Source organism: Hyla sarda, chromosome 1, assembly GCF_029499605.1.
Source record: "Hyla sarda isolate aHylSar1 chromosome 1, aHylSar1.hap1, whole genome shotgun sequence".
NCBI classification, from domain to species: domain Eukaryota; kingdom Metazoa; phylum Chordata; class Amphibia; order Anura; family Hylidae; genus Hyla; species Hyla sarda.
This window is the reverse complement of record NC_079189.1, coordinates 332,228,153-332,250,564: the sequence shown is the minus strand read 5'-3', so window position 1 is coordinate 332,250,564 and position 22,412 is coordinate 332,228,153. Positions and strand designations below refer to the sequence as shown.

General features: G+C 42.6%; 1 protein-coding gene across 5 annotated transcripts in view; it reads right to left on the bottom strand.

The window, feature by feature from the left end:
• Positions 1-22,412, bottom strand: part of CNTLN (centlein) — a 419,445-nt gene that overhangs the window by 236,915 nt on the left and 160,118 nt on the right. The gene's annotated exons all lie outside the window — the stretch shown is intronic.

Here is a 22,412-nt window from a genome sequence, read left to right as displayed (position 1 = left end):
ACTGGATTAATGAGCCTCCTCAAGACCCTAGAAACTATGGGGAGATTTATCAAAACCTGTGTAAGTGGAAAGGTTGATCAGTGTCCCATAGCAACCAGATTGCTTCTTTCATTTTGAAAAGGGCCTCTGAAAAATGAAAGCAGCAATCTGATTGGTTGCTATGGGCAACTGGGCAACTTTTCTTCTACACAGATTTTGCTAAATCTCCCCCATTAAGCACAAACTGCACTTGGAAAAACAATGGGAGAGATTTATCAAAACCTGTGCAGAGGAAGAGTGGTGCAGTTGCCCATCGTAACCAATCTGATGCCTTCTTTCATTTTTACAGAGGCCTGGAGAAAATGAAAGAAGCACTTTGGTTGCTATGGGCAACTGCACCACTCTTCCTCTAGACAGGTTTTGATAAATCTCCCCCAATGACATTACTGACACCCAAACAAGTAATTAGTAAAATTAGAATGCAACAGAAACATATAGTTCAAGGCGCATGGAATAAGTCAATATTAGATCAATATGATAACAAATCTAGCCCCTCAGTTCTGGTTGGCTTATGGGGACTCCACACTTAGTTATGTGTATTCTGATAGGGGAGATTTATTAAAACCTGTGTAGAGGAAGAGTGGTGCAGTTGTCCAAGGCAACCATATTGCTTATTTCATTTTTAACATGCCTCTTTAAAAATGAAAGAAACAATCTGTTTACCATAGGCAACTGCACCACTCTTCCTCTGCACAGTTTTTGATAAATCTCCCCCATGTTGTGAAAACATTCTTGCCCCTTCAATCAGATCATAATGATCCTTTTATAGATCTCTCCAGTTGCACCCTGCCCGTAAATCAGTTAGAGACCCTAAACCACCATTCTCAGACTACCCACTCAGGCATTAAAAGCACACAATGATTTTGCCAGCTAAGGCCCCTTTCACACTGCCGTTAGTGAACGGCAGTGTGACGGCCGCTGGGAGAGCCGGGCAGAATAACAGGAGAAAAATTACAGCATGTGCAGTCTTTTTCTCCCACTATTTATAATGGTGCCCAGCAGCCCCCATAATAGTAAATGGGAGCCGCTGGGACCCATTGTTTGCCGTTGCTCCCAGTTATGAGACTGGCTGTTAAAGTCAGAGGTGGGAAGACTTTGATGACCGTTCTCGATGGGGAGCAACGACAGTGTGAAAGTAGCCTAAGATGTATTGGAAAGCTGTGCTCTCCTCTTATACTATAGTCTCTCCTGCAGCAAAAACATCAAAATGTTTGTTGTACATTATTCACTATATAGTTACCTTACTCCTTATAAAGAAAAGAAACACTTTCTACTGACACCAGCTACATATGCCATAGGTTGAGTTGACTTCTGCCTCGGGAGTTGCCCCAATGTTTTCTCATTTTGGCGGAATGCGATTGTTTTACTATGAGCTATAATTCCTATCCCTGTTCCACTGGACCCTGTCATGCCTGTTTGGTGTTGCTGAATACAGTGGGGGAGATCAAAACCTGTACAGTAGGAAGAGTGGTGTAGTTGCCCATAGCAACCAATCAGATCGCTCCTTTGATTATTCAGAGGCTTTTTGAATTGGTTGCTATGGGCAACTACCCCACTCTTCCTCTACACAAGTTTTGATAAATCTTCACCATTGTATTCAACAACTATGATTGTCAGGCAAAGTTGACAAAGTTCAGGGTGCTTTGTGTAGTTCTTCCTTGACTATATACTCAGTTTAACCATTTAGGTCTCTACGTAGCTTCTTAGTTCATCCCCACCACCCGACATCCTGTCCAATTCCTTATCCTTCCTACATCTTGTTAAAGCCTAACTATGAACTCTTGTTTGACCATGTTGCCAAATGTTGCCAATCTTGGCAACTGTTTCACTACCATTTTGTCGGATTATACTTTTTTTTTTTTTTACCATTGCGCAATGTTGGTGTTTTTACCTTTAATAAAATAAATTAAAAAGTACCTGTCATTTGCAAAAAAAAAGTCTTATATATTTTTTTTATATCATGTACATAATAACATTATATGTTTTATATGAGACAACATACAGGAAGTGTAGGAGGGACAAGCTGAGCTCTGTACAGGCTCATTGCTGGTCAATCAGCCTCCTGTGTGAACCGGGGGCATGTCACAGAGCCTCAATGGCACTAGACAGCAGAATGAACCAATACAAAATTGTTTATAAATAGGTTTGTTGGCTTTTTTTTTTTTTTTTTTTTTAATAAACACTGAGCATTTCAAATAATCATTTATTTAGTTTATCAATTTAATGAACTTAACTTTCTTCAAATGACAGGGCCCAGTTAAAACCAAGCAGGAACTGGGCAACTAGTTATTTGGGCAGTCTCACACCGAGTTTGACTAAAAGGACTCTCTCTGTGGACAGAAAAAAAAATCTATGAATTAAGACCAACAGCAGTACAGTAGGAAGATAATAACAACTAGGGATCGACCGATTATCGGTTTGGCCGATATTATCGGCCGATATTCACGATTTTGGACGTTATCGGTATCGGTAATTACCTTGCCGATAATCCGATAATACCCCGCACCCCCCACCGCGGCCAGAGACCGCCTCCGCCGCTGCCCCATTGCCTCCCCATCCCCAGTTTTATAATTAACTGTTCCCGGGGTCCACGCTTCTTCTGGCTCCTGCGTGTCCTGTGTTACGCTGTGCGCTGCGCAGCGCAATGTCGCAGCACCCGCTTTAAATCAATGATCTGCAGCGGTGTCGCCGGGGGGGGGGTAAATAGCTGTTAACTTATACCGGAATATCGGTATAAGTTATAGGCTATCGGCCCTAAAAAAAACGATATCGGTCGATTCCTACTAACAACCTATGATTTCTGAGCTGTGGGTAGCTATAGTGGGGAGAAAGGGTGGAGGTAGGACTGCTGAGCGGTTTGCGCTAAGTGGAACTGTATCAAGTTGCAGACATGCCACAGTACTCGTACCAATTATTTTAATGAATCTGAAAGTATTGAGGTTTTGTGAAAAGTCACAGCAAAAACCCAACATTTGAATAATGCCTAAAAATGTGTGTGCCATTCACATCTGTAACAAATCTAAAAGACACAAATATGAGAAACAGAAGTGGAGCGACGGTTTTGCCCTAACAAAATATCTGTGTCCAAATACAATCCAAGGCTAAAATTGGTAAAACGGTCCAAAATCTAAATACGTGTCTGTAAACTCAGCTTTAGCACAATACAAAACAAACACATATTTGCCTTGTGCTAATCTGTTATAAAGCCATATAGACAATCTGGGACATCTTGGCAACATCAGGACCCCTTAGGTTAATAAATTAAATAAGTCTACATACAAGACAATGGATTAATCATAAAATAGTTAATATTGGTACAATCTACACTGCCGCATGCCATGTAACTTAGAACCCTTAAACTAGAAAATAAGGGTTGAAAATGTGTAAGCAAGTTCTGATGAGATGCACGTGATTTGTCTACAACAGTAAACCGCTAAATCTCGTAATAACATCTTGCAATACAGAGCACTTGGAGACAGCGAGGTAATCCTTGCTGACATTCTTTGTAGAGCTCTTGGGTTCTGTGATTTGCAGAAGCAATGCTGGAGTACAGCTGTATTTGTACATTATGAAGAAAGTCTCCCTTTAATCCCAAATCAGCGGTTTACTCTGGCACTGCCATTGTAAAAGATATCCAAATAGACATTCACAAGCAATGTCAGAAGACAACAGACAAAACAAACACATAAAATAAATCCTCAAGTGGTTAAGTAATTCCCATTCAGTGACTTTACACTAAATTCTGTTTTAACAGGTGGCCATTACACAATGATATCAGGAAGCTAGAGAAAAAATAGCTCTTCTGATTTTATTGATGTGATCACTACCCGTGATGCAATTCACTTAAATGCTGTATCTAAACTGAACTAAGGGAAACAACTGTGAACTTTTTGAACAAGATGAATTGCATGCCCCATTAATGTACACTATATCAGACACAAGCCTTTCTATAGGAACATTTAAGAGAGCTTAAGGAGATCAAACATTAACTTCATTTTAAATCAATTTCTACTTTTATCTTTGCAATATCAAAAGACAATCTGCAATTACCGTACAGTGAATGTCCATTAAAACAGACTGGTATGTTAAGAACCTTAAGCCTTCTGCTAGAAGGTATTATTTAGAGATTTAAACCCATCACCTGTCCCAGCATTTGGAATCACACCAATCACAAGAACAAAGTGACTCCTGTTCCCTTGTGTGAAGAAAGAAAGCGGTCAAGTATATGTGCTGCCATGTTATTCACATGGCAGTGCAAAATATAATCTCTGTCAGTCCCATAGAGAGTGAATGGAGGGGGGGGCATGGTCTGGCTGCCTAGCTGTATGCATACATAAAGTCAGAGATCAGTCTTCAGCACCGTCTAAAGCGACATTCCACCGCATTAACTCATCTTCCATTTACACCTAACGGTGTATGATATACTTGGCCATGCGTGGAAGACGCAGAAAGGCTATTAATCAGTCCAAACTGACTAAATTCTACTTTTCCTGAGATGCGGGAGAAAATCAAGATGTGCCGGTGAATAAGAGGGGCATTCACCATCGCAATCCGCTGTCTCTGTCTCACAGATCTCCTTAGCCTAATCTATGGCGTTCTACATCGGATTCTAGCCTGCTCTCCTTACCTGCCAGAACGGACCGACAACACCCCTCATTATGCCGCGATACAGCTAGAAGTCCGGTGAGTGATGATCTCTGCTCATCTCCGAGAGCCGCCGCCTGTTGCGGCCTTCCTCTCCCTCAAGCAGCCCACTGAAGCCAGGTCCCCGTCTAGATGATACAGGAGCTGTGCTGCCTCCGGCTCACTGGGGACAAAATGGTACTCTTACTTCGGGAGGGGAAGAGGCTCTTCTAGCACTACCGGTCTCTACTGCAGTCTTAACTGACTCTACAATGAAGGACATGTTATTATTGCTACGTAAATCCTTACTTCTGGATATTCATGCTATATTTGCGCCGTTGCGCATCTCTGTTGACTACTTAGGGGGCAGGGTAGATCACATGGAGGTGAAATTCTGAGAATTTGCTGATTCTCACAACAAGCTTATTGATGCTAGAGATGACCTAGAGGAAGAAATCATAGCGCTCAAGGCAAAAATCGCTGACCTCGAAGATAGAGGGAGGCGCAGCAACATTTAACTACTGGGCATTGCAGAGACTGTGCTGCCAAGGGATATCCCAGAGTATGTGCGTTCCCTCATTAAAACAGTGCTGCCTGACAGTACTGAGCAAGATCTTGAAATTGATGGTGCTCACAGAGTGCCCCGTCCCAAGCATTTGGATGACACAGTACCTAGAGACATGCTTGCTTGAGTACATTTCTACAGAGTTAAGGAAAATCTGATGGCGGTCTCCAGGAAAAATGGAATCCTGCCTGCACCATACCACAAAGTCCTGCTATTTCCTGACCTCTCCCCTGTCACTTTGCAACAGTGCAGGGCTCTTTCACCTATCACCTCAGCTCTCCAACAGGCTAAAATGCCCTGCAGGTGGGGATTTCCAGTCCGGCTCCTTATACAAAACAAGAATGAGCTTCACATCATAAAAAATCTGGATGACAGCCGCAAGCTCCTACATACATGGAACATTTCTGTTGTGATCCCTGATACATTTCACTCCTCTCCCCCTCGCAGGGTCCAAGATGATTGGTCCGTCGCGACTTAAAGGATGAACTACATTTGCGGAATTCTCCGCTGTAAGGTGCGAAGCCTCCCGGTCTCTTAGATCTGGAGACTCTTTGTTGTTAGGCTACAATATTAAAGGGGTAGTACCGTGGAAAACTTTTTTTTTAAATCAACTGGTTCCAGAAAGTTAAACAGATTTGTAAATCACTTCTATTAAAAAATCTTAATCCTTCCAGTACTTTTTAGGGGCTGTAAACTAAAGGGAAATCCAAAATAGAAATGCATTTCCTGTGATATCCTGACCACAGTACTCTCTGCTGACCTATGCTGTCCATTTTAGGAACTGGAAAAAATCCCCATAGCAAACATATGCTTCTCTGAACATTCCTAAAATGGACAGCAGAGGTCAGCAGAGAGCACTGTGGTCAGGACATCACAGGAAATGCATTTCTTTTTGGATTTCTCTTTAGTATACAGCCCCTAAAAAGTACTGGAAGTGATTTACAAATCTGTTTAACTTTCTGGCACCAGTTGATTTAAAAAAAAAGTTTTCCCTTTAACACTTACCCCGTACTTGTAGATGGAGTTAAATCTATTTTACCTCATTTTCTAATTCTATATTTCCTTATACCATATCTAAAAGGTTAGTTCATTGTTATGCTTGTTATTTAATGTTGTTGGCGATCCTTCACAATATGACCAATCAGGTTCCTCCTGCACATCTTTGCTCTTGCTGGGAGGTGATATGTGCCATACCTACTTGACTACCTTTTCTTATTTCAGGTAATTTCTATTAACAGTTTACTATCGTTATAAAATTAGCTAGTATTAATGTTAATGGTTTAAGCAACCCTATGCGTAGGTCTCACTTAAGGAAAGAAGCTATGTCACTTAAATGTGATGCCCTATGTGCACAAGAAACACATCTTATTCAGGCGGATACTCATCGCATAAAACATAAAGCGCTTCCACATGTTTATTTGTCACGCTTCCATTCCAAATCTAGAGGTGTATTGATATTAAAAGCCACTAAAAACTCGTTAGCCTTCTCTTTGATATCCAAATGCATAGATCCTCTCGGCAGATATGTGATAGTGATATGTATGTTGAATAATGCCTTGTATACTTTAGTAACAGCTTATGCCCTGAATAAAGCGCAGTTAATATTTTTCCGCAAACTTATAAGACAAGTTAATAAAGTGAAACAGGGGGAATTGATTATCTGCAGGGATTTTAACATCACACCTGATCCAAGACTACTTCCACTTACCGTAGAACACCAGCTTCTTTGTCGACTACGAGAAGAAAGAGTTATATGATCTATAATGTATTCACAACGCCTCCTCCCGTGATTGTACCCACCACTCTGGTGTGCAAAGTGTGTACTCCCGTATAGACCTATTCTTAACAAACTGATTTTTATTACCATAAAAATACGAGAATGTGGAGCTCACAACAAAAGACACAAGGTTAGCTGTAATCCCCTCACCCAGAGAGAGATAGTATTTTGACAAAAGAAAAACAGCCAACATTCCTCAGTGTCCTACCTGGGAGAAAGAGTACGTGATGGACATGTGGTTCAATAACTTGTAACTTTATTTATTACAGGTGGACATCAACATGTATCAGATGCAGCTGGTATCAATAGAGGGAATTGAGCATTTTTTTCCTCTAGGTGAAATTAACTATTAACATTCCATTGCCGGCATTGAGTTATTGATTCAATGGATTATCTATTGAACTTTCCATCTATAGCTTGTGTGAACAACTACCAATAGATTTGGACTTCACTATTACATTATTCAGATTTTTTCAGGAATAGTGAGAAAAATTATTATAGGCTGATTATTTTATCCGGATATCATATTAACCGAAAGGGCCCTGCGGATTATTTTTAATAACTTTACATTTGATTTTTATTATTTTCTTTTTAATAAAAAAAAAATGTTTTTTAATGTTATTCGGTGATATTAAATGTTATATTGAACAACATGTCCATCACGCACTCTTTCTCCCGGGTAGGACACTGAGTACAGTTGGCTGTTTTTCTTTTGTCAAGATTTTTATTACCCTCCATAATTAATACATCTAAAGAAACCATAAAGTGGTACAACCACGCTGCGATCACTATGGACGTGTTCGAGTCTATAAACTCCCACCCCACATATCTTTGGAAAAGTAATCCCCTTCTTTCTCATCCTATACATAGAGACCCCTTTCAGACAAAGGGGTTATGCACCGTAAGGCGATTTTAGTACGTACCTGGCAGACAGTAATGGACATGCTTAGGAAGGATCTGCACTAGTCTTGGGGCTAAATGGCTATGTTGAGAGAGATTACCATAACACTGTGGCTAGCTTTTTGTGAACTTGTATTTCCTGTTTGACTTTTCTTTTTTTGACTACAAATCCCACAATTCCATTTTCCTCCCTCCCACACATCAGCCAACCCACCCATTGAAACAAAAGACCTGTGGTTTTCAATCAGGGTGCCTACAGCTGTTCCATTAGCTCTCTCTCCCACCAAGCGATCCCTCCACCCATTGAAGGAGACAGGCTCCCTGTCATCAGATGACTAGTGAGTCGGGTTTCGGCCGCATTGCAAACTCGGAAAAATTAGAGACAACAGTCATTTTGTATGCTGTTAAAAATAAATAGTGGGGTGAAAATCACAGAAAAATTGTGAGAAAATCGTCAAAACACAGATAAAGACACTATATTATGAACTACATTAACTATACAGCCCCTGTAGCATAGTCAAATAAAAAAAATTCCTGGAATACCCCTTTAACAGAATTTTTCTCCTGTAACATCTCTCCAGATATTTCACCAGTAACACTTTGGAACACTCACAAGGCGTTTGTCTGTGAGTCATTTATTAAACAGGGAGCAATTTATAAAAAGCAGAAGGAAGAACAAATAACCACATTATTACATAAAATCCAATTGTTATGCCGAGCGCTCCGGGTCCCTGCTCCTCCCCGGAGCGCTCGTGGCGTTCCCCTCTCTGCAGCGCCCCGGTCAGACCCGCTGACCGGGAGCGCTGCACTGACACTGCCGGCGGGGATGCGAGTCGCATAGCCAGCTCTCTAAGATTTAAAGGGCCAGTGCACCACTGATTGGTGCCTGGCCCAATCACTGTAATTAGCTTCCACCTGCTCCTTGCTCATATAACCTCACTTCCCCTTCCCAGCATTGCCGGATCTTGTTGCCCTTGTGCCTTGAGAAAGCGTTTCCTGTGTTTGCCATACCAGTGTTTCCCGACCTTCTGCTATCACCATTGACTACGAACCTTGCCGCCTGCCCTGACCTTCTGCTATGTCTGACCTCGTCTAGTCCTTCTGTCCCACGCCTTCTCAGCAGTCAGCGAGGTTGAGCCGTTGCCGGTGGATACGACCTGGTTGCTACCGCCGCAGCAAGACCATCCCGCTTTGCGGCGGGCTCTGGTGAATACCAGTAGCAACCTAGAACCGGTCCACCGGCACGGTCCACGCCTTTCCCTCGCTGACACAGAGGATCCACATCCAGCCTGCCGAATCCTAACACCAATTAATAGAATCCTGCAATAAGTCCTCTTCATCTCCATCTTTGGCTGAGGAACTCCAACAACATAGGGTACACCTACTCCACACCTATGAAAAAGCTTTTAGGAAAACAGGAGCACTTTATTACTCTCAAAATAATAAGGCAGGTAAGCTCTTAGCAGCACATTTGAAAGCCTGCCATGATAAATGTAGAATTCCTTATTTACTACATCCGATCAAACAGGATAAATTATATTCTCTTCCGACATTGCAAATGGATTTCAAGCATATTATGCTCAACTATACAATCTTAAAGAGTCCACTCCTACTCCACATAATCTGGAAAAAAGTATACAAGCATATTTGTCTTCATCTGACTTACTAAAACTCTCAGAAACACATCTCCAATCTTTAAATACCCCCCTTCACCTCAGAGGAAATAAAATCCATTATCAAATCCTTGCCCAGAGATAAGGCCCCAGGCCCAGATAGCATTGCAAATCATTCTTACAAACATTTATGATCTCTTTTGTCCCCCTATTTTCGTGACTTTTGATAAATAGCTATATCCCAGGGTCGGCTTCCAAATGAAGATACACTAGCATTGTTCACGGGTTTCCTAGTCTTTTATCTCCCACAGATGTGTGGTATCTGGTAATATTACTGTTTTGGCCTATGAGAAGAATTTTCCACGATAACCATTAGTATATAGGCGAGTACATTTAGTATGGGGATGGGTGCATGGGGGGAGTGACTGCTTTCGGGGTGTTATAGTGACACATCACATGGACACTACTACACACTTGTACATCATATCAGTACAGTATTATTTCACCATGGTTTCCCTTTCTCACATATATATATAGGTCACATACACACTCACACTTTTCACTACATATTCAACACCTTATTTCATACTCACTATTTTTTCATGCACATATTCACATTTCTTTCACATTCTCAATCTTTCACTATCTTAGTGTGGGGGCACTGGGTGTATGGGTGGCCCCACACTTACATAGTTCACCATTAGACCTACAACATTATTCCATTCTTCTACAGTGGCCATGTTACTAGCACACATACACATGCATGTGTGTACTGGATATGTGTACATGCGTATCTGTGCCTTTCTATCGTGAATAATGTATATGCAGTATATGTCTACACTATTGTATTTTTCCATACATTTCAGATCTAGCACAGCTGCCGACCATACATCTGTGTATTTTCCGTATCGCTATTGAGATTTTTCTTACATCTTATTACATCAACCTGTAGGCTATAACTGGGGAACTCTAGGATATATATGGGGTTTTGAGACTGCATACTATCTAACCAAAGAGGACATCGGATTCCAGACATCCGTGGATGAGAGGAAAACCAGTTTGCTCCACCAGAGGACTATCCGTTACTACTATGATCTGCATTTTTGATCATTGACAATGGAAGCAGAGGACTTTATTGCTGAGAGACTTTTTGGATCCCTCCTCCACACATGATCAGACTCCACATCTGTTTGGACGCCCTAATCACACAGGAGAAAGTAGGGCGACTGAGTCTTTTTTATAGATCTCCCTCAATATGAACTAAACTCTTTATGGATACCTATTGTGAAACAGGACTTAGCCTCTAAAGGTACTCCATACCTTGTTTTTGCCTGCCTCTGTCCCAAATTTTTCTATGATCTGGATTCCAACATATGAGCAAGCTGCTTAGGACATTTATGATGATATTAATAATAACAAACATATATTATTGTTTTTTACATATGTCAAATTATCGTTCGGATGTATTAGAGTTCTCAATATACTTTTGATATAGAAACTTTAGATGTGGTGTCTGTTCGCTACACTACTTATGGCTCTAACAATTTAACTATACTAGTTAAAGCTCATACATAGATGCGACAGCCGCACAGGGGTGAATTACAATATAGAGACTCTACAAGGATGGGTACTACCACCTTGGGTACAGACCAAGCATACTACCTGTAGAGACAATCTCAGATAGCGGGCCCCCAGATACACACCACATGGGAACTACCATTAAAGTAATTATTTTCATTTCTTTTTTTTACAGTTACTTGGTGACTATATCATATTATGGTTATTTGGATATTTTATGATTATAGAGGGACTTCATTAGACTACTCACTTTTTATATATATTATTATTATTATTTTTTTTTTTTTTACTACTTGCTATTACTACTTATTATTATTTTTACACAATCTAACACTGCACACATTCATTTCTAGCATCACCTTTTCTTGTATTATCACACTAGCATGGGTATACACATAATGGTTAAATTAATAAATATATATATATATATATATATATATATATATATATATATATATATATACATACACACTTTTTATCCTCACTAATAACTAATAATTCTCTCTATTACCCCCTATTTCTTGAATGGCTTGTATTCTGTGTATATGTATTGAAGTATACCATGTGTTTAACTAATGTCACTATTCTCTTATTGTATTCACCCCTGTGCGGCATAAACAACGCTTGTATCTATGTGGCTGATAGGACTACATTATCCACGAGCTTACACCTTGCACGCATGCGCGACATCAGTACTGTCAATATGATCACATGACGGCCCACGTGACTCGAACGAGTCCCGTGTGTCAACACATTACGATATGTTCAGCATTATAACGGCGCACATGCGCGATGCACACACTAGTTGGCATGGATGTGCGCAGTCGCTGGAATTGACATCCATTATGCTGCCAGTGCATGCGCACATCACATGCGGACTGGGCGGAAGTGTCCGCACATGGAAGCGGAAGTCAACGCTACGATATGGTGTGCACTATATGCAGCGAACCTTTTGTTCTCTTGTTCGTAACAATACACTAGCATTGATCATCACACTTCCTAAGCCGGGGAAGTCTCCTGATAGACCCCAACCTTTTCGCCCCATTTCGCTCCTGAATCAGGATAAAAAAAACGTATTCTAAACTACTAGCCTCCAGGCTAGCAAAAATCCTGCCATCCTTGATATTCCACCATGTAAACTGGAACATGGAATACCTATGCTGGCTTTGGCTCTAGATGCAGAGAAGGCATTTGACCGGCTTAACTGGGATTTCACCTTCTCGGTGCTTTGCCACATGGGGTTTCAGGGTCACATTCTTTCCGCAATTGCAGCTCTATATTGTAATCAGTCAGCTCAAACATTTGTAAATGTTTGGAAGCGTCATCAGAAGAAAACAGCACGCTCCATCTTATCAATGGGTGGTCTGGCACTCCCAGACTTAAAGAAATATTATATTGCCACACTAGTATCCACACTTAACTAATGGAAACATCCAGATCTGAACATTCCATGGATTCATTTAGAACACTCACTGGCAAGCCCTTTGTCACTCTACCAGACCTACTACACTTCCCATTCTGGAATATTCCCATCCCTAGGGAGACTGGACCTTCAGTGTCTGCCTCTCTGTTGGCATGATCACAATACCATAAATTGTTACTCACATCAGATCACTCTACTGAACAGTCCTTGCCATTCACTTTCATACAAGCTTTACTGCAACAAACTGATCTTTCCTTATGGATAGTGAAGGGTATTAACTCAGTGAGGGACATATATGAACACTCCACTATGCTAGACTTTGTCTCTTTGGATTACATTTTCCATATCCTGCAGAGATTTTCATAAGTTCTTACAGGTCATACCTTACACACCTTACAATCATCTGACCTTGGCCGGAGAAAGTAAAAAATATCCAATTAAATAGCGACATTATTTGAAATGATTTTACTATTCTCTCCTCCATGATAATACCTTTTGCAAATTCCATTCTTTACACAGCTTGGAATCAGAGTTGGGCATTTTTATTTTTTAACAGAAACTGAATGATTGGGAACCTTTAAGATAATTAACCAACATTGTAAATGTACGTCTCATATTGAGTAAGCCGTTAAAACAATCCTTAGGTGGTACTATACCCCTGACAGACTGTCTATCATTTACAATACAATGTCAAATAAATGCTGGAGGGGTTGTGGATGTAGGGGTACTCTCAGGAATATCCATTGGAGCTGCCCTTTAATAGGCTCTTATTGGGCTAAATGCAGGTCAATCCTTAGGGAGTTGACACCTTGTGACATAGCATGGACTCCGCAACTAGCACTCTTATTCGCAGGCATTACTCCTATTCCTTGCAAATTTAGAGCTTTGGTGTGTATGCTTTGCATAACAGCTAAAACGGTCTTACTTAGATACTGGAAAATAGCAGATGTTCCTGATTTTCTTCTCTCAACATATCCTATTCATATGAGAAAATAATTGCCCTAGGTAATGGGTCTTACGATCATTTTTATCCTAGATGGGATTCCTGGGCTAAATCCTCATATCGCTCATCTTCATGACCTTAGACCTTTTCACAATCATTACCTCTAGATATACCTCACACACCTTAGGGAACACTGGGTTCCTTAACCCCTTAAGGACGCAGCCCTTTTTCACCTTAAGGACTGAGCGCTTTTTGCAATTCTGACCACCGTCGCTTTACGAATTAATAACTCGGAAATGCTTTCACCGAATATTCTGATTCTGAGACAGTTTTTTTGTGACATATTCTACTTTATTTTGGTGGTAAATTTTCGGCGTTACTGGCATCCTTTTTTGTGAAAAATCACCAAATTTCATGAAAAGTTAGAAAATTTAGCATTTTTATAACATTGAAGCTCTCTACTTGTAAGGAAAATGGATATTCCCAATAAATGTAATTTTTATTCACAAATACAACATGTCCACTTTATGTTGGCATCATAAAATAGACATATTTTTGCTTTTTGAAAAAATTAGAGGGCTTCAAAGTAGAGCAGCAATTTTCAAAAATGTCATGAAAATTGCAAAATCTGAAGGGACAGATTTTATCGTACCAGCTTGAAGAAGCGCCATTGCCGGTGTGAAACAGTCTGTCCTGGTGTACGCTCCCCGCCTCCCTCCTTCCACCCGCTTGTTACCTGGCATGCTGAATTAAAACCACGTTTCCCCTGGTGAGTGCAGTCTCTTCATTCCGTGTTGTATTCATTCTGCTCTGTACCGACTTTGCACCACCGCTGTTGGCAGACCTACAGGGATAACACGTGCACTCCACTATAGCTTTGTAATACTGACGCTGTAGCCCTTATCTTGCTGTTGCCGGGCCGCCTTTCCTCTTGTGCTGCATTTTACAACTCCCAGCATGCCTGGGCAGTCTAGGCATGCTGAGAGTTTTAGTTTGGCAACATCTGGAGGGCTACCGTTTGGGCACCACTGTAACAGTGGTCTCCAAACTCTGACCCTCCAGATGTTGCAAAACTACAACTCCCAGTATGCCCAGACAGCCTTTGGCTGTCTGGGCATGCTGGGAGTTGCAGTTTGGCCTTCCTAGTGGTTGCCACAGTAAAGATCACTTTCACTTTCATTGTCTCCCCCATCCCCCCCCCACTGTCGTTTCCCTACCTGAGCCTATCTCCAGCGACGATCGGGGGTCCCCAGGCATCTTCTCTCCACGTTCCCCACGACATCCAGGAGTGGGCAGAATGGGGGTTGCCATGGCAACCCACTGTTCTGCGCTGCCATTGGTCAGAATAAGTTCTGACAAATGGCAGGGGATAGGAGGAGATTGCAGCACTGCAACCTCGCTCCTAGCCCTCAGGATGATCGGGGCTGTCACTGACGGCTCCGATCATCCTTATTTTCCGGGTATTCGGGTCTCCAGAGACCCGATCAACCCGGAATAGCATAAAATCGGATGTCTAAATTGATATGCGATTTTCTGCGATCGCCGACATGGGGGGTCTCAGAATGATTTCAGCAGACATCCCACGGGCGTATGCATACGCCCCACATCCTTAAGGACTCGGGATGCAGAGGTTAACCCATTCATGACCCAGGATTTTTCCATTTTTGGACTTTCGTTTTTTCCTCCTTACCTTTAAAAAAACCATAACTCTTTCAATTTTGCACCAAAAAATCTATATGATGGTTTATTTTTTGCGCCACCAATTCTACTTTGTAATGACATCAGTCATTTTACCCAAAAATCTACCGAGATACGGAAAAAAAAATTTAATTGTGTAACAAAATTTAAGAAAAAACACAATTTTGTAACTTTTGGGGGCTTCTGTTTCTACGCAGTACATTTTTCGGTAAAAATGACCCTCTCTTTATTCTGTAGGTCCATACGGTTAAAATGATACCCTACTTATATAGGTTTGTTTTTATTGTACTTCTGGAAAAAATCACAAATTTACCGTATTTATCGGCGTATAATACGCACTTTTTAGGCTAAAATTTTTTGCCTAAAGTCTGTGTGTGTGTTATACGCCGATACACCCCCAGGAAAGGCAGGGGGAGAGAGGCCGTCGCTGCCCGCTTCTCTCCCCCTGCCTTTCCTGGGGTCTAGAGCGCTGCTGTCGGCCCTTTTCACCCCCTGGTTATCGGCGCCGCTGCCCGTTCTGTCCCCCTGACTATCGGTGCCGGCGCCGATAGCCAGGGAGAGAGAAGCGGCGCCGACAGCCAGGGAGAGAGAAGCGGCGCCGACAGCCAGGGAGAGAGAAGCGGCCCGACAGCCAGGGGGAGAGAAGGGGCAGCGGCACCCATTGCCGGCGCCGCTGCCCCGTTGCCTCCCCCCATCCCCGGTGGCATAATTACCTGAGTCGGGTCCGCGCTGCTCCAGGCCTCCGTCGTTCGTCCCCGGCGTCGTTGCTATGCGCTGAACGGCGCGGCGCATGACGTCAGAGCGCTGCGCCGTGCATAGCAACGACGCTGGGGACCCGACTCGGTAATTATGCCACCGGGGATGGGGGGAGGCAACGGGGCAGGCAATGGGTGCCGTTGCCCCTTCTCTCCCCCTGACTGTCGGCGCCGCTTCTCTCCCCCTGGCTATCGGCGCCGGCACCGATAGTCAGGGGGACAGAACGGGCAGCGGCGCCGATAACCAGGGGGTGAAAAGGGGCGACAGCAACGCTCTAGACCCCAGGAAAGGCAGGGGGAGAGAAGCGGGCAGCAACGGCCTCTCTCCCCCTGCCTTTCCTGGGGGTATATCGGGGTATACACGCGCACACACGCACCCTCATTTTATCATGGATATTTGGGTAAAAAACTTTTTTTACCCAAATATCCTTGGTAAAATGAGGGTGCGTGTTATAGGCCGGTGCGTGGTATACCCCGATAAATACGGTACGTTAAAATTGTCATCTTCTAACCCCTATAACGTTTTTATTTTTCTGCATATGGGAAGGTATGAGGACTAATTTTTTGCGTTGTGATCTGAAGTTTTTAGCGGTACCATTTTTGTAATGATCGGACTTTTTGATCGCTTTTTATTCATTTTTTCATAATATAAAAAGTGACCAAAAATAAGCTTTTTTGGAATTTGGATACCACATATGTTTATTTTTATTTACACAGTTTTTGTTTTTTTTAAATAGGAAAAGGGGGGTGATTCAAACTTTTTTTTTTTGCAGTGTTATAGCTCCCATAGGGACCTATAACACTGCACACACTGATCTTTTACATTGATCACTGGTTTCTCATAGGAAACCAGTGATCAATGATTCTGCCGCTTGACTGCTCATGCCTGGATCTCAGGCACTGAGCAGTCCATCTGCGATCGGACAGCATGGAGGATGGTAGGAATCCTCCGGCTGTCATGTAAGCTGTTCGGGATGCCGCGATTTTGCCGCGGCGATCCTGAGCAGCTCCCTGAGCTAACCGGCATTAGTTTACTTTCACTTTAGACGTTGCATTCAACTTTGAACGCTGCGTCTAAAGGGTTAATAGCGCGCGGCACCGCGATCACTGCTGCGCGCTATTAGCCACGGGTCCCGGCCATTGCTAGGTGCCGGGCCCGACCCGCTATGATGGCTCCCACGTTATAGAATGGGAGCCGACCCATGACATACATGTATGTTATGGGTAGGGAAGGGGACTCACTGTATATGTCTTCATATTTGCCACAGGGGGATACCTATACAAATATTCTCAACTTCATAACCTATAAATTGTTCGTTGACATTATGCTTTACATACATAAATTTAAGAAATGTATGTTCGCTTCTGTTCATTTTCTTGTTACACTATATGTTACACCGGGTATGCCCGGTCTTCTTTGTTGTAAAATTTTTAAAACTAATAAAATCTATTGAAATGAGAGTGAATGGAGCCATAGTGCTGCACCGTATATAGACAAAAAGCAGGTGAATAGAGTGTACGCATTAATCTCTGCACTATTAAGCCCACAAATGGAAGGGTGCCAGTGCTACATGTGGACTATTGGGCCTCCCAGTTCGCCAGCACAACAATGTGTGATGATTTCTACATTTTTCCTTGGAAAACCCATTTTTATCATAGTTTAGGAATACTGTGCCATATCCCAGAAAACCTGTGATTCACCAACAATACAATACATATGATATCTGGCCGTGAACCATCAGCAGGTAGATCATCACCAACTAAAATGATAATTTTTTTTTTTTTACTGGAGTATAATCCATTCTCTGTCTGCTATGTAGATCACAGAAATCTGCAAAATGAAAATTGGTGAGATTTATCAAAACCTATGCAGAGGAAAAGTTGACCAGCTGCCCATAGCAATCAATCAGATTACTTCCTGAATTTTTAAAAAGGCCTCTGAAAAATAAAAGCAATTGGATTGGTTGCTATTAGCAAATGGTCAGCTTGTCATCTGCACAGGTTTTGATAAATCCCAAAGTAGCTCTAGATCACATCTATCTGTGGCTATAGATGCAAAGGGTGATCAGGATGCTAGATGTCTAAGGCAGATACACAGACGCCAAAGGCAGATTCCAATTGCTTGGAGTTTTTCTTGGGGAAAACTTTCATTCCCCAATGAAATAACAATTCTGGGTCTGGGGCATCTTTTCTTAGAACTCTGCATTGCGGCAGTCCTTTCTAACCCTTCCTGAAATTGTATAAATAAATTGACAAATGACTTCTAGGCAGGGTTTGCACTAAGGAAGATTACAAGTGCGGCTGACGCTAACTGAAATAGTTGGCGCTAGGACCGCATGGACATAACGTTCCCCTAGTTGGCAATGTATTCCACAAAGGAGTGAATGAATTATCATTCTTTCGGTGGCAGAAGCTCTGCAGCTAAATTCTGGTGTGTACAATGTGCATCAGAATCCCACTGACAGCAATTGAATTCTGATGCACCAGAATTTCAAAGTGGAAATACCATGTGTGAAACTAGCCTCATCATTCCCTTTGTCAATGGGGGTGGATACACACTAACAGTGTTCACTGCTATATATGCTAAACTGTAGATCAAACTTTATTTCGACTGTGTGTCACTAAAATGTGTGTCATTAAAATGCGTGTCATTAAAATGTGGCCCAATCTACCAACATCATGCAATAGAGCACAAGACACAAAGAAGATAGATGCATAATTTTGGGTATACTATGTATCTTATTGGTCACCCACTGTGCTACTAAGCCCAGAATAAGCTTTAGAGGAATCATAAAAAAAAAAAAAAAAAAAAAAAAAAAAAAAAAAAAAAAAGGAAAGGAAAGCTTTAAAGAGATTTAAAGGGATAATATAAAAGGCATTCTAACTCTTTTCCCACAATACAATACATCAGTTCTTCCTTCTCAATAACATTATCCTGCCAGATCAGGATCCTCTTTTAGGCTCTATTCACACATATGGAGGGGCATTTACTAAGGGGTTTAGTCATTTTTTTCTGACAATTTTTGGCGCAAAATTGTCGCAATTGCGCCTACCCTATTTTTCGTGCGACTTTCTCTAGCAAGAGCTAGAAAGTAAAAAAAAAAAATTCCCGCTTGATTTACGCAAGTTTTCATTTTTGACTTGCAGTGGTCAGGTATTTATTAACTGAGACAGTCGCAGTTGCGCAATAAACTGTCGCAACGGCCGTAAAAATGGACTAAATTTACTCCAGCTCCAACATGGAGCAGGAAAAGCTACTGCCGCCCGGGCTCCGACATACTTTCTCCCCGCTACCCTCACTGCGCTACCGGGACACTGCAGTGATTTACATCCCCCCACCCCCCTCTCACCTGCCAGCGCCACACAACTACCATCTGTCTGTTAACTGATGCAAGACTACAAGTTCCAGCATGCCCTTACAGTGAGGACACGCTGAGAGTTGTAGTCTTGTAGCAGCGGGAGCTGAGCGGTGCTGGCGGGAGACAAGGGGGGGGGGATATCAGTGTCCCCATAAGTGAGGGTAGCGGGGAGGCAGTATGAGGAGCCCGGGCGGCTGCACTGTAATGTCAGCCCGGGCTCCTGCCCTGAGAGCCAAAGGCTTTGGCTCTCAGGGCATGCTGGGTGTTGTAGTTTTGCAACAGCTGGAGGGCCACAGTTTGCAGACCACTGGTTTGTGGTCTGTAAACTGTAGTCCTAAAGCTGTTGCAAAGCTAAACAGCTGAAGGGGAACAGCGAAGAAGTTCACTTACCCTTCCGAGGCTCCAGCGACGATCGGTGATGGAGATCGTCGGGCGGCACTGTTGCGCGGCGCTGGATCCTACGGAAGCCGGTAAGTTGCCCAAGCCCTAAAACAGTGTTTCCCAACCAGGGTGCCTCCAGATGTTGCAAGACTACAACTCCCAGCATGCCTGGACAGCCTTTGGCTGTCCAGGCATGCTGGGAGTTGTAGTTTTGCAACATCTGGAGGCACCCTGGTTGGGAACACTGGCCTAAAACAGTGTTTCCCAACCAGGGTGCCTCCAGATGTTGCAAAACTACAACTCCCAGGTTGGGAACACTGGCCTAAAACAGTGTTTCCCAACCAGGGTGCCTCCAGATGTTGCAAAACTACAACTCCCAGGTTGGGAAACACTGTGCCCGGCCTCCACCCCACCTTACTGTAAGGGCATGCTGGGAGTTGTAGTCCTGCAGCTGGGGGCAGGGGACAAGCTTGTCACTTGCCCACACATCTCCTGCACCACACAACTACAACTCCCGGCATGTCCTTACTGTAAGGGCATGCTGGCAGTTGTAGTCGTGCGGGGCGGGAGATGTGTGAGCAGGTGATAATAAATGTACTAACCCATTTTTTTTTTTTTTTTCTTCTCATCTCAGATCCGTGTATCCTGTGGACTCCTTCGGATTCGGTGGACTACTTCGATGACCAGCGTTTTTCTTTGTTTGATTTTAATAAAATGGTTAACGAGGGCTTGTGGGGGAGTGTTTTTTGTAATAAAATTTTTTTAAATCCTGTTGTGTTTTTTCCTTACTTTACTAGACAGGCTTAGTAGTGGAAGCTGTCTTATAGACGGAGTACCAACAGGCCTGGAGCATCAAAAATGGCGCTCCTGGGCCTAGGCGGTAACAGGCTGGCGTTATTCAGGCATGGGAGGGCCAGTAACAATGGTCCTCATCCACCCTGGGAACGTCAGGCTGTTACTGTTTGGTTGGTATTTGGCTGAGAATGAAAATAGGGGGGACCATATGCGTTGTTTTTTTTTTTTTTTTTTTAAATAAATAATTAAATATTTTTAAAAAACACATAGGGTCCCCCCTATTTTTATTCTCAGACAAATACCAACCAAAAGGTAACAGCCTGACGTTACCAGGGTGGGCGAGGACCATTGTTACTGGCCCTCCCCAGCCTAATTAACACCAGCCTGTTACCGCCTAGGCCCAGGAGCGCAATTTTTGACGCTCCAGGCCTGTTGGTACCGGCTCTTCCCGGCAACCCTGTGGCGTTGGGTACCGGGGTAATAATTGGGGGTTAGCGCTAGCTGTTTTTGTGGCTAACACTAAGCCTGGCTTAGTTATGGACTCTGCCTATAAGACAGCTTCCACTACTAAGCCTGTCTAGTAAAGTAAAAAAAACAAACACAACAGGTTTTAAAAAAATGTTATTACAAAAAAAACACTCCCTTACAAGCCCTCGTTAACCATTTTATTAACATCAAGCAAAGAAAAACGCTGGTCGTCGAAGTAGTCCACCGAATCCGAAGGAGTCCCCAGGATACACGGATCTGTAGAAGAAGTAACAAAAAAAAAAAAAGTGTTAGTACATTTAGGGAGAAAAAACAGTGTTAAAAAAAATTTTATAAACACACACACACACACACACACACACACACACGCCGTTTACCACTATTCTGAGCCATGACTACAATTTAGCTATTGAATTATTTAGATGTGGTGAAAAAGCTAAAAAAAAAATCAAAAACAAAAGATCCAGAAGGAAACCTAGCAGCCAAACCTATTCAGACAGCAGGAAAAAGGAACAGACTATTTTTTCTACTACATGAAGTAAATTTCCCACTTTTGCCTGTGTGTGCCAAATTTATTAACACCGTGCAACAATTTAGTAAATTTGTCGCACATAGTCAAAAATGAAGTAGAAAAAAACAGGGTAAAAACCAGACTACATAGTAAAAGATTAGTAAATGCCCCTCATGGTATCCTGCACATATTTGATGTGCAGGATTTAGAGCTGCAGATTATAATGTAAAGTAAATGACAACACAGCTTCAAATCCTGTGCCTCCAATATGCGCAGGGTACTGTACATGTGAATACATCCTTAAAGGGGTACTCCGCCCCTAGACGTCTTATCCCCTATCCAACGGATAGGGGATGTCAGATCGCCGGGGTCCCGCTGCTGGGGACCCCCGGGATCTACCATGCAGCACTCACCTGTAGTTGCTTCCGGAAGAGCTGTCATGCCCCCTCCCATAGACTTGCATTGAGGGGCGTGGAGTCGTGACGTCACGATCTTCCGTCCCCATGGTCGAGATGGACTCAGCCTGAGGACCTCCAGTGGTTCTGGAAGCTGCTACAGGTGGGTGCTGCATGGTAGATCCCGGGGGTCCCCAGCAGCAGGACCCCGGCAATCTGACATCTTAACCCCTATCCTTTGGATAGGGGATAAGATGTCTAGGGGCGGAGTACCATTTAATGTGGCAGATTTGAGTCACTGAGTCAATATTTTTCTACAATCTGTTTGTAGCAAAAAAAAAAAAAAACACATCATGAATAATGGCTCAGAAATATATGAAGATGTATGGAGATTCATAATTTTTCTTTTCAATTTCTGAGATGCTAAATGTGTCTTATTTTATTCCACTAAGTGTCTCTCAGTTCAACCCTTTAGGGACTTGAAGATAAATACAGTGAAGTAAGGAGGGGTCAAACATAAAATGCCATTCAGAACAATGTGACAGCCATTAGGAATGTACAGCTAATGGAC